We start from the raw sequence: 12,227 nt of genomic DNA, 5'->3' as shown, positions 1-12,227 counted from the left end.
TTCTCTGTCACTCTGCTTTTCAAGTAAAAGTAAAGTAAATGAGTGTTAAACAAGCAAACAACAAATAAACCAAAACGGCGAACTTGTGTCTGGGAACATGGGGGAATGCATTGCAGGTATGATAATGCTTGGTGACTCAGTGCCAGCCAACAAAATTCTTACACTTTAGTATTTTTCCTTACTATAGGATGTTGAATAATTTAATTTTATAAATTGTGTAAAACAGAAAAAAACAATTGACAAACACTATCTTAGAGGGCAGACAACACTTGTGAATTAAAAGTGTTTCTATGTTTTTCTTTTAAACAATAATATATTTCCCATATTTTTAGATATCTCAAAGTTAACATTAGAGTTTTTGTTCATTCAGAGTTTAACGAGTGGTTCTTGTGTTTAGTTGCCAGGTATTAATATGGCACTGATGAAAAATAATTACAAAAACTGTAGTTATGCTTCACCCTTGAGAGGTAAAGGTTGTTGAAAATTTGCAGAAAGAATAGAAAAGTATTAGCATATACCCATGTTCAGTTTGACAGATGGCTACAGTGAGTACCTTGCACACTGAAGTTGAGCAACCAGGCTGAGTCACCAGTTGCAGTGTGATATTATCCCAGTTTGCCTAGGAATGTTCTAGCTTTCACTGGGAAAGTCCTTTTGTACCGTAACAGCCTCGGTTACAGGCAACCCAGGAGAAGTACTTAGCCAAAAACTGGTAAAAGTCCAAACTAGCTTCAAATAAAACCATATAGAAAGTTTGATCTTCTGAACATTCAAGGCAGCTTCTTGACACAATTTATTTCCTATTTACTATTTTTCTAGATGTTTATGTCTTAAACCATTTGAAAATGCAGTAATCAAGCAACATGTAGTCACCCACTGAAAGAATCCACAAATAGACCAGATCCCTTCGCCATCCTGCATCCCACAACCAGGAAGGACTTATTGGTGATCTTCTTTGTTGGTATATTTGTGTCTGATGAAAAAAAATAGCAAATCTCACTTGTGATATTGAGTATGTCTAAAGGTTGTATAAGAATGATTCTCCTGTAAGATGGCTGTCAGTGTGTAGTGAGAGTAGGATGACGTCAGTGCTTGGGAAAGAATAAGCTATGGAGGAACCCTGTAGGCATAAAGCAATGTACAAAGGCAGTCAAACAGCCCCATATTGTAGCCTCACCCCGCAGTGTCCTTTGTCCCAAGAGCAATCACAATTGTGTGGTTGCCAGGTTGAAACCACCATAAATATAGCTGTTCCCCATTAATCAGTAAGAACATCTGCACCAATAACTCAATCAGAGAATAATGATTTAACAGCTGTGCATGCTAGAATAAGGCTGGTGTGAGATTTAGGAAGAGAGTGATAATACACACATCATTGTGACAAAAACTAAAATGTATGATTTATTTCTCTTTATGAGTAAGTACAAATTGTTGAAGACATAAAACAAAACTCTGCTATGTTGTGCAAGATCTATATCCATTATTTGTTTTATGCATTTGATTGTTCATGTAATATTCACAAAATAGATTGGGTTTTCATGGGATGGTGGTTGTTGTGGTTTTCTGAAGGTTTCCAGTTTATTTCTCAAGTCACATTCCTCAGTAGATATGTTTTCTAAACTAACATGTGTCATTTGGCTCCTCTGAATTGAAAGGTGCCTATGTGCGATTTAGGTTTATGTCAGATTGTTGAAGTCACAGAACCAGTACTCTAGAGCCCTGAGTTCAAATTCACACATAGCCGTTATGATGACAAGATGACAATTTTCCTTTTCCTAGGGTAGGCTTTTTATTAGCTCTCTCATTTTTTAAATTGTATACCTATTACTTTAATTATTCAACATTTTAATCTATAAAGAAAAGCCCCAACCCATTGCAGTTATTCAGCACTTTTAATCATTGCAATTATTCAACTCTTTGCAAATATTCAATATTTTTAATCTATAAAGAAAAGCCCCAACTCATTGCAGTTCTTCTGAGATCAGTTTTTGCCTTTGATAGCCAAGTTTATTGGGTTACTTGCATTCATTTTTGATTCATTATCACCTCTCTTCCATTTTCACAGCTATTCCAAGCTGAGTTTTGACCCAACCCAGTCTACTTCCTCTGTAAAACCTCCTGATATCTTAATCTTGTGCACAATTTCATGTCCTGATTTTTCATCTAGAAACATTTACCAAAATTTGACTTCCATCATAGTGAACTATTCCTAAAGGCTAAGGTTTCTTCAGTGTTCTGTTGAAACAATCTTGTCTTAAAGTGGTTCCTTGGAGTTGGTCTTGATGTGAGCTTAATCGCATTCATGCCTTTGATTCCTCTGCTTATCCAAATATTGATGATTCATGTTATCCCTTCTTCCCATTACTCTCGTTAATCATGTTTTAGATTTACTTCATATGCCGTAAGCCCAAAATAAAATAACCAAGAAGAAATCTACCTGCTGGCTAATATTTTTAAATATCCTCTCTCTCTTGTCACTGAAATTTCAAGTGTTTTTCATTTTATTAGTCCAGAATATCTTTGACCACACTGAGAAATTCAGTCTACTGGTACCTCTTCCACTGCATATTACCTCTACATGATTGCTTGAAATCAGAAATTCTTTATCATTCTTTATCATTCCCACTCAGTTACATCATTATTGCAGTCATCAGCTATGAATCCCACTTCACCTACACTGTGTGTAAACAAAACCGAACAGTAATCATTGGAGAACAGCCAAGACCTGAATATAGACATCATTTTGAATTTACTGATAGCAAAGTATTTTTTTTGCAATCCTATAAAATAGAGCTATTGAGTTAACTTTGTACTTTCTTGGGGAAAATTAAAGGTTTTTTTTTTTTTTTCATTAAACTCTTTGATTAGTGAGGAGGGAGAGGGGCAGAGATAGATGTCTTGCATCTACTAATTCACTCCTCAGATGGCTGAAATAGCCAGATATGGGCCAGGCTGAAACCAGAGGGCCAGAACTCTGTACACATCTGCTGTGTGAAGTGCAGGGTCTCAAGTTAGTACTTAAGCTGTGATGCACTGTCCTCTGGTGCATTAGCAAACTACTGAATGGGAAGCAGACTAACTGGGGCAAGAATGGACACTGATATGGGATGTGGGCTTTAAACGTAGCAGTCTAACTCACTGTGCCATAATATCCATCTCAACTAGGAGACTGTCTAGACACTTTGTTAAAGAGGAAATGCAAAGAGACTGACCTGTAATTCCTTTTACTAAGGTTGTGACTCTTGCTGTTCTCTGAGACAGTAATGTTTAAAAAAGTAATAATTTAAATCCATTATTGCGGTGTAACAGGTAAAGCTAATGCCTGTGATGCCAGCATCTCGTTTGGGCTCAGGATTGCATTTCAGCAGAAATGTATTTTGTTCAGCTTCCTGTTAATTACCTGGGGAAAGTAACCAAGGTGACCGAAGTGGTTGGCCTCTGCCTCCTACAAGGCAGACTTGGAAGAAGCTCCAGCTGGGAGGTGAACCAGTAGAAGGAAGATATCTCCAAATTTGTCTCTTCTTACCCCTGCTGTAACTGACTTTCAAGTAAATGAATATTTTTAAATAATAATCATTTCCTCTCTCCGTAGCATTGCATATATTATTCTGTCAACACTTGTAGCTGCAGGTATAGGATTTAAGTCTTCATCATATTATTCTTGATGTCACAGGCTTCTTTGTCTTTAATGTCACTGCTCCAAGTTTGTGGAGGACCAGTTGCCTGTTGAACACTCAAGAATAACTATTCCTCTATCCTCCTACTTTATATCCCATTCTTCTTGCACATGAACAAATGTAACTTTATGCTGTGTTTATGCTGGGCTTCATTGACCCTTTAACCCACCTCCAGTCAACCCATCAAGTTCTTTACTTCTCCCTGTAAAGCAAAATTTTCCGAAAGATTTACATGTTTATTTTTACCATTATTTTTTCTTCTTTAATTTCCCCAAACTAGACTACATGTATGCATATGTAGTGATCAGTTGTTCAACAACACCTTCTTAACAATTCAGTGCATCAGTAATGATGATAAATGCATCTTGGAATACCTTCTTCGCTTAACTTGAAGGATAACCATGTTTTCTTGCAAGACTCCTGGGTCTGGGTTAGTGAACTATATCCACACCTCATGAAAATACAGCCCTGTGTGCCAGCTTTATGGCCTGATTGGTAGAACCATATTACAGTTCAGATTCTGACTGCATTGTTGGCCTACTTCTATGGGGCCAACACTGCCTGATTATATCAGAAATCCATAAGGACAACAAGCATTCATTCTCTTTCCTTACTGCCTGTTGGCTGTTCTGCTCACTTTCACTCCTGGCTATCTGTGTCCTAATCTCTAAATGTTCACAAGGATCCCCATACTCAAGTTTTAAATGTTTTCTAACTATGCCATTCCTCCAGGTTATCTTATATAGTCTTTTAAGGTAAATGTTGTCTGTATGTTTAGAATTAACAAAATGCCTATCTCTCAGTAGAATCGCTGTGTTCTTTGAAATCTTAATGTGCTTAGGCCAAAATTGAAGATGTCCTAGGTCCTGCATTGTTGTCATACTGAACCTGTAACACAGAATCCTACCCTGTTACATTTGCCTTCAACACATTACTTAGTTTCTTCACCCATAGATATCCGCAACAGCCGGTACTAATCTGTCTAAAGCCAAGAGCCAGGAGCTTCTTCTAGGTCTCCCACATAGGTGCATGGACATAAGTACTTGGGCCACCCTCACATACTTTCATAGTCCAGTAGCAAGGAGCTGGATCTCAGGGCAGCTAGAAATAAAATCAGAACCCATATGGGAAGGTGGTTTGTAAGTGGTTGCTTCACTTGCTATGGTACAATGCTGGCCCCACATGACTTATCCATCACTGCTAATCCATTGCTTTAAGTCACCTTTCTATTCCATAAGGAGAATATTATAATAATATCCTATATTATATTTCCTCTATTCTTAGAAACATAGTCTGATATAAAGAAACATATTGTAACTCAGATTTTTCCACTGTTTTTCTGAAAGCATTCTGATTTCCCTGTCCTACCTAGACAAGAATGCTCATCTGTTGCTTAAACGACCATTTATTGCTCATTAATTGTTCATGCTGTTTCATGCAAATTTTCACCTCAAATGTTTACTGTGGCTCTTTCCTTGATCGGGAACACTTCCTTCCAGGTGCCCTAATGGTTCCCTAACTCATTTATTTTCAGCTATGACCTGGTTTAAATAGCACTATAAATTTCTATCTCTAGCACACAGTTTTTTAAATCACATTCAGTCTGTTTTCCTTACTCAGCTCTATGTTGCCAAAGCATAAAACCATGCCTTACATTTCATGTTCATTTAGTAAACACTTTTAATATAATGGGCTAAATGTTTGGATTAAAGGTTCCATCACCACTGGGGTGGTCACATATTCGAGTGTCTGGATTGGAGAATTGAGCTATCTGGTAATGTGTACCCTGGTGGTGGGTACTTACTCAAATCATTGTGTTGCTGCTGCCCATGTTGGACATCTACATTGAGTTCTTGGCATCTGGCTTCAGCCTGGGCCAGTCTCAACTAATGAAGATATTTGGTCAAGGTGGAGATCTCTTCCTCTGTTCCTCTCTTTCCCTGCATTTTGAATGAACAAAATTACAAGAAGGATGAAAGAACAGTCAGAGTGTGGCAATGACATGATCTAATCCTTTGTAAAATGTTTCCCCATAGGACAATAATGATGCCAAATATGTTACTGACAGCTATATTAATATGATGATTTTCTAGAAAATAAAAGGTCTTTTTGTTTATTACAGAGAGGAGTTTGGACTCCACAAACATGATTTGAAAATGCAATGGGCATAGACCAATGTATGTGATTCTTTGGCTAACATTAAATCTTTTTTGCACATGCATTTTCCAAAGTTTTACCTTGAAAATGATAGACATTTTGACAGCTGCTATTTAAGATGACAAAAATGAAGTCTCTTGCTACTTACAGCTTATGATGCACTCAGCTTACTCTGTTTAAGCACTTTGAGAAAAGTTGTGCAAAATGAAAGGTTTTTTTTTTTTTTGTAAATAACAACCCAAATCTGGTAGCAAATCAATTATTAATTAAAGGTTAGTTTTACAGTCAAGTACACACATTGTAAAGGCTGCATCTTTTCCTCTTCCTTCCTAATATGCTGGATTGTGCTAAAACTTGTGCATCTCCCTCTAGAGAATGATGTGGCTCAGGAACATGCAGAGAAAGGGGTGAGAACAGCATTTATCAAACGTCTCCTGAAAAATACTGCTTTATATGATTACAAATTAAATTTTCTATGACCTCTGGCAATTGTATTACCTGAAATGATTTCTCTATTTCAATGAGCTTTAGTCAATAACAAACTACACTTTTCAGAAAGCTCAGCCTTTCTTAGAGCCGAGGCATGGTTATATATACTTGGCCAGTGTAATTTCCTTAGAGCTTTAAATAATTTATTTAACAATTTAGAATTCTGCTTTTTTTCCTTGACTTGTCAGAAACACATACAGAGAATATCACACAGGCAACCTGTAGACATTATTAAAACACGGTGTGCATCAAACATTCCACCAAGAATATGATTAAAAGGGAGTGTATCGTTGACATCTTGTTGAAATAAAAATTAACCAGCACATTGCATTGATAAATGTTTGTATTTCAGAATAACACCTTTTTGTTGTTTTTATGCAAGCTGTGCATTCTTATCTACTTAAGTCATATTACTTATAGGATTTCAGGTGCAACCTCAATATCATGAACATTCCTTTGCTACTTCTGGATTTGCCCTGAAGGAATCTGAGGTGCAGAGTATGCACCTAAGCTTGAGGAAGGCAGTTCTATCAGGTGTTGGTGGTGATCTCGTACTACCCCCTTTGCCGTCGGCAAAGCAGCCACCTGCTGCTTCAGGACACACTCTCCCAGTAACTTACGAGGGGTGTGATTTCTCTTACAGACTTGCCCATAACTGGAGCAACATATCTTAGGTAGAGGAGATCAGAACATCTTCTTTCACTGAATGAAATCACTGAATGAAATTTTAGCTGCCATGACATCCCATGGGATACCATTACCCCAGACCTTGAGGCGGGGGTCCTAGTGCTTTTAGTGAAGCAGTTGCCATTATCACATACACTATGGTAGCACATCTGGATGACAAGAATCATAAGGTATAGCTCTTGTTTAAAAAATGTCTCATATTTAAAATACAGTATCTTTTGGGAATTCAATGAGTTATGCTTGCACAGCACGATTAAGCCCTGCAGAGTGGTGAAGAGTCATGGCTTAAGTGTTAAAGAGCAAGCGAGCTAGCAGGTCATGAAAGAATGACTTCAAGTAGGATGACATAATTTCTGAATCACATGAAGTAGCACAGTTCTACGTTTTTCATTAATTTATATGAAAGATTTCTTATGAGTTCACATTGTTTTCAGTGGAATATCAATCGGGAAGCTTCCAAGTACTGTGAGTTCTAGAACAGTGGTGAAGCTTATGGGTATTGAAAAGAAAAAGTAATAAAGGACTCTTATAATTTTGGTCACTATGTTCTTTTTTCGATTTAAACCATGAAAATGGACAGTAATTATTTTGAAGTGGCTTAAAACACAACAGTAGCAAAATGCTTACCATTTCCTGGAATAAGATGAATGCTTAGTAAGAATCCCACAGCAAGATAATAGTTTTGATGAAATAGACAGGGACAAATATGGAAACGTTGAATTTTGAAAATAAAAATGAAAATAATATTTGTTATTCAGCTATTACAAAGTTAAGATTTTAATCTTCACAATAATTGAAGGAAATGATTACATAATAGAAATTGGCATGCACACAGAACAATAAAAAGAAAAGCCTCTCCTTAGCTAAAACTTACTCAAAATTTCTTCAATTAATAATGAAGAAATGTGAAATCCTAGTCTTTGAATACTTTATCATTATGAAAATGTTTGCATTTTAATAGTTATTGCTATTAATTTTTAAAGATTTATTTATTTATATTGGAAAGGCATATATACAGAGAGAAGGAGAGAGGAAGATCTCCCATCCACTGGTAAACTCTACAGGTTGTGCCCATCTGAAGCCAGGAGCTTCTTCTGGGTCTCCTACACAGGTTCAGCATTCCAAGGCTTAGGGCCATCTTCCGCTGCTTTCCTAGGCCACAGGCAAGAAGTTGGATGGAAAATGGAGCAACTGTGACACAAAAGCAGTACCCATATGGGATGCTGGCACTTCTAGGTGGAGCATTAGCCAGTTTAGTCATCGTACCAGCTTCCGCTGTGAAATTTTAAAATTCTTTTGGAATTTTGAAGGGTGTTTTTGTCCACTTGAGAACAGATCAAAACATACTTTTATGACTTTGATATGTAATTCAAATTTTTACAGTTCCTGCTCTTATAAGTTGCATTAAATCAGCCCTTCAGTCAATAAGGAATTATTTATGTGATGTGTATAAATTCCAATAAGCAGTAGGTCATCAAGAGATTTCAAGCTCACATTTCAGCAAATCAGTAGAAAGTATGACAGTTGATAAACAATACCTGTGACCACATATTGTATGATGTGTAAAAAAAAATAGCAACAGAAAAATTTAGACATGTTGAAAGAGTATTGTGTAATTTTTTTCCAAAACAATGTTACTTATTCTGAAACTAGATTGTCACAAACACTGAGACAATGTGCTATTGCCACGGGGTGTGTTTGTTCTTGGATGAGGTAAAGCCTGTTTTATCCAGCAGTGCTTGCCAATAAAGGAAACGTCATCCTCATTGGCCTCTATATCTGCTATGTCATTGACATTTCTTGATAATACATAAGATCATGTAATGATCATCTCTGTATCTTGGCTGTCAGGGTGACCAGGCTTCCTTGTTGATGAGATAGGTATGCCAAGTTCGTCAAAGGAAGGTAGAGTAAGTTTCCATAACTCTCTGAATTTTGTTGTCCTCAAAAGAGTAAAGAAAAATCAACAGTTTAGGCCGTCCAAGGGATGTTCTGTAGCAGGACAAGTAGGGAATTGAATAGGGACATTTGAATTTCAAATATGCATTTGAATGTGTACTGTGGATGACTACTAGAGAATTAATAGTCACAAATATGAACAGAAGAAATACAAGAAGACTGTGCAATGTCAATAAATGCATGAGTTAGAAGAGGGTGTGTGGAAGAATGAGAAGAATTGATGAATTAGAATGAAAACTGATCAGTGCATTTATGTAGTAGCTGATTGCACGGGGCAGGTGTTGTCACGTGTGGTTAACTGTGTAGGCAGCTGTGAATAGTTGTGACTTGGAACAATCTGATAGAAAAAAATAATTTGTTTCAGAACAATGTAGTGGGTAACACAGTATCAAAATGGGTTACTCAGGTACAATTCAATTACAAGTTAGAAAAATTTGAATTTTTAAATTTCTTCCAATGGAAAATAAACTTCACTCCCCAACTGTATGTTAAATGTTTGTCAGTCACATGGGGAAGTTAAAGAGTAAACATTTCCCCTAAATTTACTTTTGGTTTTATATATTATCACTTTTGAATGCATGTGCTGCAGGTTGGTGAGTTTGGAGTCATGCTTCTGACATATCCATCTTTTCTAAAATCATCACACCCTTTTCTTAACATTGTCTGAACCACATTAATGTGTTTTAAAGATCAAAGTGCCTTACATAACAGCGTTTGAGGCCTTGGCCCATAAAATGTGCTGCTCTTTCTCTGCATTGATACCTTTCTAGTTGTAAAATATAATTGAAATTCTACATGTGGGGAAAAAATGTTCAGATGGCTATCTCTGTCAGGAAATACACTGATATGTAAGGATAAAAACATAAACAAAAATATAACAGAATGCCTATATGATGAAAATGCAACTTAGAACAAAAACCTCTTTATTTAACTAGTGAGTGTGTCCTTCAGTGTGATCAACATAAAGATGCATCAAATTCAAGTAAACTTTTCCATTACTAAGGAATAACCAAAGTGAACTCTAGACTTGCAATTATTTTTGAAGTCATTTTAATGAATATAACAAGCTGCTCATGATACAACTCTGGTAGAATTCACTTCTAGCAGCTGATGAAACTAAAATAGATTCACATTTCCACTTAAAACAACATACCTATGTGTGTAAGTTGTTCCAACTTTCTAAACTATTATAAAATGAAATCCCTTCTTAGGTCCTTGGTAAAAGATTTATATTCCAGTTTATTATTTCCTACTCTAAACTTGTGAGATTAACTCTTTTTGAACCTTCTGGTGGTCTGTCTCTTTATGTTATTTTAAGTGTGTTCGTACCTGGACTTTTTTGTGCCAGTTGTAATGCAGACAGTATTCTTCATACAAAATTTTAAGTTTTACACTTTTCCTGTTTTCCAAATCCAAATCATTGTCATCATTTTCAAATTCTGGAGTAAAACACCATCCAGTTTTTTTTATCCCTTTAACCAAACTAATTTCCAATATTCTAAGACTCTTGCCTACTTTTTGCCTCAATACTCACATCAATAAAATATGAAATGAGTTTGCTTGTTTTTTGTATGTGTAACTTTTACCCAAGAAATCTTCCTCAGTGAATATACAATAACACAAATTGGAGGAGGTGGTGGGAAAGAAAAATGTGGTGAGTGGGTGAGGAAAAAGAAAATGGGAAAAAATAGGAGGAGGAGGCAAGAACAAAGCTAGCATCACAGGTAGCTTTGCAAGTCGCAGCAGTTTTGCATGTTTAAATGCTTAGAATCTGAATCTTTCTAGAAAAAAAGGAGATAAATGATCCTTCTTGAAAGCAAACTGTTATTCTAGTAAAATGTCATGAACTTTAAGAATAGATTGGATAATTTTCTGGTCACGATAGAAACTTCAACAACTTTGTGTTTTGTCTAATTTTGGTTTTAGAAGGTACATTAAATTCTATCTCCCTCTATTTGAACATCTCCCTTTATTTGAACATCTTCAAACAAACCACTCAGGTGGATGATCAGTTACAGGTTTCCTTCAAGTTATATGCCTGAGATGGCTGCAGCAAGAGAAATTAAATAATGTGTGCAACTCATGAGATGGTTAATGATGCGTAGTAGAGAATGGTGTGTTTATCTTCTTTTTACCCATTACCTAAAGGCACTAAAACAACTTTGCATTATTATTTATGAGATAATTAGACCTTTACAAGCCAGGCATTTTAATGAGCAATCAGTAAGCTGTTGTTAAATGATTAAAAATAAATCTTAAGAGTGGAATGTGGTAACTGGAAGAACTGCATCCTTTCTGCCGTTGTTCAACATAGAAGCGTAATTACTAAACTCCTTTGCATTCCACCCTCCACCATCAGTTGCATTACTCTGAGAAGGAGTAACTTCTTGTCATGGTTATACTCATTTATATGAGTTTCTTTCCTATCGCTTAGATTGGTTGATTTAGTCTCTTTCATTTCCTCATTGATTCATTACTCACAAAGATAAAAAAAAAAGATACATAAAAGTATGATCCTTTCCTTGAAAATGATCACCTATAAGGGAGTGCTAAACCAAAGGGGTGCTTTACATGACCAATGATAAAGAAGTCTGTGGTAAAAAATAAAAGTGTGAAATAGAGAGTCAGGAAATGATCAGTGAAATAGTCATTCAGAGCCCTTAGATGGGCGTTTGAGCTACTTAATAATTCAGACTATTTAACAAACCATGAGGGTTGTCAGAGTATTGGTTTTAACTACATGACTAATCAGCATGAAACAGACCCTACTGTCTGACCAAAAGCCATTGGTAGAACATACATTGTTATCTGTGTCTTAAATTCAGTGAAATACTGACTTTCCTACCATGTCTTAATTTCCTCCCATTTCTAGCAGGTGCTGGCATTATATGCCAGGTAGATATCTGAGTGTAAATATTGGAAATCCAGTGAAAGAAATCAATCCACACAGCCAGATGCATCAGTCTTAATTCAGAACTCAGTTATGCCTTGGCAAAGGAGAGGTATTTTGTAGAAATTTTACAGCAGGAATCAACTTAAAGCCAGATAGTCTTAGACTAAGTGGTCAAAATTACTTCTTGAAAGATTAATAACAGTTGTTATGTGTTAGTTCTTATTAATAAGGCAACTATACAAGATCTTGTTTCTACTGGTTTTCTCTTTACTCCTCAAGTGACTACAATGGCCAGAGCTGAGCCCATCCTAAGCCAGGAGCCAGGAGCTTCTTCCAGGTCTCGCATATTGGTGCAAGGTCCGAAG

Source organism: Ochotona curzoniae, unplaced genomic scaffold (genome assembly GCF_017591425.1).
Source record: "Ochotona curzoniae isolate NIBS_2020 unplaced genomic scaffold, NIBS_Ocur_1.0 scaffold_2476, whole genome shotgun sequence".
Lineage (NCBI taxonomy): Eukaryota > Metazoa > Chordata > Mammalia > Lagomorpha > Ochotonidae > Ochotona > Ochotona curzoniae.
Note: the sequence above shows the minus strand (reverse complement) of the source record.